The following is an 8,259-nucleotide window of genomic DNA, read 5'->3' on the forward strand; positions in this document are numbered from 1 at the left end:
AATGTTGCGGAACGGTCGATTAAATTGGAGCAGTTTTCTGGTCGACGTCGATTATTCTTCTGAGCACACGAACCTTTTTGCGAGTTGGTCGCTAATAACAGTGTACGTATGAACTTATTTACAACTGCACTCATTACAAAAAAAACAAGCAGCAAATACCAGGCTGGGGCAACTGCAAGCGAGGTGACAAGCTACAGGCCCTGAATAGCAATTGAATGGTTCAGCCTGGTCGAACGCATGCCTTTTGCGCAATATAACTCCATGAACAACATCTGCTCATACTGTCAGGGGGGATAAAAAATTTCGAATATTTGTTTTTTTTTTCCCGACGAAATTGGTACGGAAATACATTAAGCAGGAATATAGTTGATGCACAATATAGCACTCGCGCATTTTAAATATGCTAGAGCAAACAAATACATAAAGGATAAACTGAGATGGCATAACATTAAATTAAATTAAAGACTCTTAAAATACCAATTAAAGACTCTTCTCGCGCCGAAGAAAGCGCAAAGTTTTCAAGGTCGACGAAACGACCCAGGAATGACACTTCTCCATTCTTCACGAATGAAGTTCATATGCCCACCGAGAATGAGGCAGTTACCGCGGAATTCCTTGCCGTTGCTCGTTACCACTTCCTTTTATAATTATTTACACTTATCGATGAAAAAGTAAACACAGGCGCATATGTCGGCTTGCACTGCTCCTTCGTTGATGTCTTTTCGACGCTGTTTCATCTACCCCAAATTACCAACAAGCCTGGAACTCTATTTTAATTAAGTCTTGACTTACCACACTTCCACCAGTCCCTACGATTCCACGTGCATAACAGGCATTTTTCATTTTATGCTGGTGTCGCTTCAGTTGTTATTTATATCGCCACGTTCTCACTCTCTCTCTCTCTCTCTCTCTCTCTCTCTATATATATATATATATATATATATATATATATATATATATATATATATATATATATATATATATATATATATATATATATATATATATATATATATATTTACGGGAATGTAGCAGCCCACTCCAAATTAATCTCAGTGCTTCTAGTCCAAATTACGCTATGAGCCACCGCAGAATGTCGAGTTGTACTCGTGCACACCGACGCCTTCTCCGTTGCGAATCCGACATTTTGAGTATGCTCTCCTCTTGAGGAGTGAGCCGGAGCCGAATACTAAAGCAGTTCCACACCTGTATCCGGGAAAAACGCACCTGACATGTTGGATATTTATCGCTTCAAGAGCAACTACTTCTTTGCTCAAGTTTTATGCCTGTAAGCATTTTTTTGTTGCTTGATAAGCCTGCATGCTTTATAGAACGAAATATTTTGCAAGTGTTTTGTTTTCAACACGCGTTTGCTCCGACTATTCGAACTTTTATACCACGTTTCGACCGTGAGATAGTAACACTCGGCTCTTCGCAAATTCTTTAGCCGACAGCTGCTTTTGGTTCATCTCAGCAGGAGCGCATACGTTTCGCAATCCAGTCTAATATTTTAGCCGTCCCCATGAACGAATTGTCTCTAATCGTTTACAAATCGTTGACTGTTCTATGTCTTTCGGCTTCATGTCTCAGGGTGCACGAGGCATTGTACCGCAATGATTGCTTGCGTGCATACGAATGTGCGGAGCCAAAAAGTGATTACAGAATCGTGGAAACTGTAAAGGTCCTCATTCAGAAGGTGTTTACCGGCTCTGTTTTTGATAAAGCATGAGAACATGAATAAAATATTGACCGCAACATTGAAACTTGTGAAAAACTTTCCGAAAGTTTCGAATCTCGCATTCCTCTGGAGGTGGCAAGAGTGTATGTTTCGCTATATGGTCCACTGAGGTATTTTTCAGATGAACTCGCCCACATGGAACGTACTTGGCTAGAAGTTGTTGCTTCGCATCTTAAGGTTGCCGACAGTCCTCCTACCAGAGAGCCGGTCCTGTTACAATGCCATCCTCAAACTTCTCTTGCACGTGCTGCACTCTGACCGCTTCGAACTCAACACTCGACTTCTGTACAACGTTCAATTTGAGACTGGTGTAGAACGCTAAGCATTAGTATGCTGCTTGCCGCAAGGTCTGGCTTGCCGCCGATTATTAATGCATGAGATGCATTAACCGTCAACTTTTTTACTTTCCCGTGTAGGCTTTCCCTGTATCCACACACCTTTGTAAGTCCGTCTGTTCACGCGTCAACATGTCACCAGGATACCAATCCTGATCCCAGCTCACGGGCATATCAATAAAGAACATCCCTATTTTTTTATAAACGTACATTGCATACAGATTCTCGTAGGTAGGAGTATAGGTTATCCATTTTATTCAGGTAATCTTGGAAGAAGATGACGAAGACAAGGAAGTGGTTTTCTTGTAAGAAAAATTCACAGGGACACCTAATTGCAGTACGTAATGGCACTTCAATAGAATTAGTAACTTTTGATGCTTCTACAGAGAGGGACGTCGCTTTCTGTCTGGTGACTTTACGTCCGGTCTGGTGGTGTCACTGTCGGTATGTGGACGTCACTTCCCTCGAACCAATGTGAATACAGCCATCTCGTGACGTATTTTCTTTCGAGCCAATGGAAATGCTGCGGTCTAGTGACGTCACTTTCCAGTCAATGACCGACAAGGCATTTTGCCCCCAAGGTGCTCCTAAAATGCATGTGTTTCAATGGCGGCTGCCGCGAGAGAAGAGCAGCGGAAAGTAGGAATAAAGCTGTCTTCATTTAGAACGTTTGATGTGATGCGTGGCAACACAACACGGCGCTGCACGCAGTCATTGCATACACTCTAAACACGAATACGCCTATATTGGAATAAAAAGGGAGTAAGCTGTTCTTTAGTGCACTCCCTTTAAAACGGAGTGCATTTACTTCCTTTTTACAGTTTACACTTTCTTTATCCCTTTCGGTTTAGTAGAGCAGGCCAGGCGCAGCATGAATTAGGCGGCAGAGGTTCTGTCAAGCGCTTCTCTTCCTACCTGAAGATATTAATTATGTGCACTGAAGGACAGTGATTTTGTTTACGCTCATTTCGCCGTCCAGCGCTGCTTTCAACCAGCCGGTTTTTCTTCTTTCAAAGAACAGCGGCATCTACGAAATTGCTGTGCCCGTGGCTGTCATTATAAATGCAGAAAAGACTAGGAGGAGGATAAAAATCTTCGAAGGAAAAAACGAGCAATGTCTAAATAGGCTCTTTCCTTTAAATTATTTTATGCTTTTTTCTCGCCCCTCGTTATTTCATAACGGCGGATCAAAAAATACAAATCCTAAATGGGCCATCCAGTGCAACCAGTTTATGTATGAGGAGTATTTGCCCCTGCGCCAGCGTCAGCGCAACGACGCACAGCACAGCTGTAATGAGAACATTGCAAATGAACGCTCCACTGTAGTACTGCCATTGCAGTATCAACCTGCGGTCATAAGTGGCCGGGTGATGTAACTGTCTATTACGAAAGGTCTATTTCGAGTTTTTGACATTTATTTAATTCAGCAGTGAATGAGGTCATGCACATGCTGTACACGGACGAGAAATTAGATCACTTGATGAGCGCGTTCTGGTCAGTGACCCCGGTTTAGTTAACTTCCCCGAGCATTTCTACGCCGGCGGTTGAAGGGCATGACTGGCGAGCCTGGAGACGTAAGAAACCTCTGTATAGCTCCTATTACGTAGGTGTCCATTATGCACACTCTGGAAGAAGGCGAGTCTGCGTCCTTACCGAAGCTTCTGGCACCATCATTAAAGAGTCAAGTTGCAAGACTGGTGACAAAGCGGACGTTTTTTTTTAATTTATTTACTCTGGTCATTACTGGACAAGGAATGGCTTACGAATCGTCGCCCTATATTGAACGTCAAAACGGCGAGTATAAAAGCCACAATGGAGCAGTTATTCGAAAGAAAACGTCGACGTAGAGTCGCCCTTTGAAGCCGATCAGGATGCTGTGGAACAACAGCGCCTACAACAGACGTGAGGGGACGACCGCCAACGACACGCCCGGCAAACCGCCCTGGGACTGGAGCCGAGGTCCGAAAAAATGCGTGAAACATGTGTTTGACTCAATGCTAGGAACCAAATACAAGTACTTGCTGTTGGGCTAGCTGGTTTATAACATATTTTAATGGCGCAAGGGAACGAACACAGGAAGACAGAAAGTTAGAAAGAGCGCTATGGGCGCTATGAAAGAGATAGAGAGATATGAACCAAACATGAAGACAACAGCAATGAAGCCGAGAGTGTGGACGAATAAAGCTTACTCAAAATCGGCAATTTATTCCGGAGACCTCCACTACGGCACCTGTTTCTCTCTTTTTCTTCCACTCCCTCCGTTACCCCTTCTCTCAAGGCACGGTTCGAGTGTCCACCGAGGTATGTGAGACAATTACTGCGCCATTTTCCATCCTCATGAACCAATTTTATTTCATTCATTCGTCGTTGTATTCATAATAAGTTGCTTCCTGAGTGTCATGGCGAATGTTTCTCCCGAATGTCGTAGAAATCCAGCCCATTTGTTTCAGCGAAGATGTTTTTAATTCAATACACTGTCTCTAAACATTATCTTTGTCACTGCTGCAAAGACAAAGCGCGGCTTAAGAATCGTCGGCTGTTGATCAGGGCTAATAACCAAGTTTTGTCAAGGCAAGTATCTAAACTGCCGCACCGGGGCATTATTTTTTTCGCGTACTTCTGTTCAACAGTTTATTTCTGTTTTTTTTCTTTGGGGGGGGGGGGGGGGGGAGGGCAGGATTTTCTTCGCAGATAGATTTCAATCCACATTGGATGCGCTGGAAAAGAAAAGGCCGTTCGTGGGAGCAGTGGCACACATCAATACGTCAAAGGCATGCTTCCCACTTATCTTCCAGTGCACAATGCAACACTTAACCCCGTGCTGAAATATATCGACGTGAAAAACTGTCGAAGGGGATCCAGATATCTCATAAGCTATTTCGCCCACAGCGCAAGATATTCTCGAATACTCTCTAGACAACCGCAGCATACGAGAACGCTTGCGTAACGTTATTGAGGTTACGAATGTTGTTGTTGTTGTTGTTGTTGTTGTTGTTGTTGTTGTTGTTGTTGTTGTTGTTGTTGTTGTTGTTGTTGTTGTTGTTGTTGTTGTTGTTGTTGTTGTTGTTGTTGTTGTTGTTGTTGTTGTTGTTGTTGTTGTTGTTGTTGTTGTTGTTGTTGTTGTTGTTGTTGTTGTTGTTGTTGTTGTTGTTGTTGTTGTTGTTGTTGTTGTTGTTGTTGTTGTTGTTGTTGTTGTTGTTGTTGTTGTTGTTGTTGTTGTTGTTGTTGTTGTTGTTGTTGTTGTTGTTGTTGTTGTTGTTGTTGTTGTTGTTGTTGTTGTTGTTGTTGTTGTTGTTGTTGTTGTTGTTGTTGTTGTTGTTGTTGTTGTTGTTGTTGTTGTTGTTGTTGTTGTTGTTGTTGTTGTTGTTGTTGTTGTTGTTGTTGTTGTTGTTGTTGTTGTTGTTGTTGTTGTTGTTGTTGTTGTTGTTGTTGTTGTTGTTGTTGTTGTTGTTGTTGTTGTTGTTGTTGTTGTTGTTGTTGTTGTTGTTGTTGTTGTTGTTGTTGTTGTTGTTGTTGTTGTTGTTGTTGTTGTTGTTGTTGTTGTTGTTGTTGTTGTTGTTGTTGTTGTTGTTGTTGTTGTTGTTGTTGTTGTTGTTGTTGTTGTTGTTGTTGTTGTTGTTGTTGTTGTTGTTGTTGTTGTTGTTGTTGTTGTTGTTGTTGTTGTTGTTGTTGTTGTTGTTGTTGTTGTTGTTGTTGTTGTTGTTGTTGTTGTTGTTGTTGTTGTTGTTGTTGTTGTTGTTGTTGTTGTTGTTGTTGTTGTTGTTGTTGTTGTTGTTGTTGTTGTTGTTGTTGTTGTTGTTGTTGTTGTTGTTGTTGTTGTTGTTGTTGTTGTTGTTGTTGTTGTTGTTGTTGTTGTTGTTGTTGTTGTTGTTGTTGTTGTTGTTGTTGTTGTTGTTGTTGTTGTTGTTGTTGTTGTTGTTGTTGTTGTTGTTGTTGTTGTTGTGTTGTTGTTGTTGTTGTTGTTGTTGTTGTTGTTGTTGTTGTTGTTGTTGTTGTTGTTGTTGTTGTTGTTGTTGTTGTTGTTGTTGTTGTTGTTGTTGTTGTTGTTGTTGTTGTTGTTGTTGTTGTTGTTGTTGTTGTTGTTGTTGTTGTTGTTGTTGTTGTTGTTGTTGTTGTTGTTGTTGTTGTTGTTGTTGTTGTTGTTAGCCTATCAAATGATGGTGCATACCCGTCGCGCCAGTTCTCTTTTAGTTTCAACTTCTTTTTTAACTCTCAATTTTCCAGGCTAAGTTCTTACCGTACACAGATGACTATTTATCATGTAACAAATAACATTCAACAAATAAAAGTATATCTCTTCGCATATAATCGACGTAAGCACGAATTGCATTGCAAGAAATGCGAAGCGCATTCTAATGCGCATCATAGATGGCAGTATCCACACTCCGGTTTTGTTCAGGTCTTTTGTCTGCTGAAAAAGTCACCGCCTTGCCTCGCTTGTGTTCATTATGCTGAACACCACTCTTGGTGTCACCCTGGGCGCTTTTGCGGCTTGAGGAGCTGCCCGATCGTCTACCCGAAAATATCTCTTAATAGGCTGCCGTTTTTATATTATAAAATATCTTTTTAGAAGCTGCCGGAAGTTTCAGATGTGTCACGGATAAATGCAATAGCACCTGAATTGCTCTTAGTCGGGTTGAAAACTAAGACGTATTTACAAAGGCTGGCTACTTCACGAAAACATGGCGCGCGCTTCATTGAAGACCGTCATTGGACTCATCGAACAAGCACGTTATATTTAAAGCTAATTCATATCTCAAATGAAGTAGCTTGTAATCAGATTGCGCTTTTTTGAGGTACACTTCATAATGCAACGATCTATTTCAAGGAATAGTTCTGAAAACGCTATAAAAGCACAAAATAACACTCTTTGACTTCAACTCGAAGTATTTCGAGCTTCAGTAATGATGTAAGGGCCAGACTATATAGGCGGCTGAAAAGCGAAGCATCTGACTTGAAGCCCTTCGACAGAGAAGGCGTACTGTAAACGTCGAATCAATTGTGGACAAGATAACTTCATCATGATAAGTAGGACGCTATTGCAATAGCTGCTGGAGAAAAAATAGAAGCGGGGTCCGTTAACATTTCCAGGCAACGGGTTTCGTGGCAGGTGAAAATCAAGTGCGCAGTTGTTTAGTCTCCCTCACTTCACTCAGAATACCTCACTTCTCGGCAATCTGGGCTGGCAGAATTAAAAAAATGCCGAAGCCGATACCATTCAATTTTTGCCCTTCCCGGCCTTCTTCATTGTCTCAAGCGAGGTCACCCCCAAAGTCGGTCTGTATCTTTGGGCTTTAAGCTCAACGAAAGCGCGGGCGAAAAAAAAAAAGGGGGGGGGGGGGGCTGTTCTTAGTTACGGCGTGTTACTTCGGTGCCCACAGCTTCCATGCTTGCCCAGGTCTAGGTCACTCTGAAGCTGTTTCTATGGAAGTACGCGTTATGATTCTTCGAAAACAAGTTAAAGCGGTGCACCTTAATGTGGTACAATGGAAAGCAGCTGTTAAAATAAAAGTAATCGCGGAGTTCAGCAGAGGCATTGAAGCTATTTGCTGCCCCTTCCTGTACATCTAAAACTGCTGGATGCCAACTTGCTATACGAGACATCATATGTGTGAACTTTACATGTAGGCGTTCTTAAAAAATGCATTCTGCGGCTGAGAAAGAAGACTGCTACCATATATCACGGAGCCTTAAGTTTAATTATACATGGTTTTCGTCGCCATCGTAGGGTACGCCGAAAGTAATTTCAGGCCGGTAACGGCGAAGGTGTTGCTAGGGGTGGCTGGGTTGAGGGGAGAAGGTCAGTTGCGTTCCTGCACCGTGAGTGCTCCGCGGTGTATGCATCCAGCTGTTTCTCGCAGCCGGTGCGTCGCGCATAGTCAGCGGCCAGCACAATCTGGGGCTTTACTTTCGTGTAAAAGATGTCACAATGAATGAATAGCTCAGGCGGCATCCAACTCTGCTTATCTGAGACAAATTCATGCGATATTTTTAGAGGTCAAATAAAGTAAAAATGCACAGATGAAAGTGGGCCCTTATTTCTTTCATTTTCTTAATTCAATGTGCTTTTCAAGCACAGAGGCCACGCGCGCATATCCTGATGAAAAAACTGGACAGGACGAAAAAAAAATGTCCAGCAGCACACACACGTACACAAGCCTCACTACGCGTTCACTTCTTTGTGAG

The sequence above is a fragment of the Amblyomma americanum genome, chromosome 6, assembly GCF_052857255.1.
Source record: "Amblyomma americanum isolate KBUSLIRL-KWMA chromosome 6, ASM5285725v1, whole genome shotgun sequence".
NCBI classification, from domain to species: Eukaryota; Metazoa; Arthropoda; class Arachnida; order Ixodida; family Ixodidae; genus Amblyomma; species Amblyomma americanum.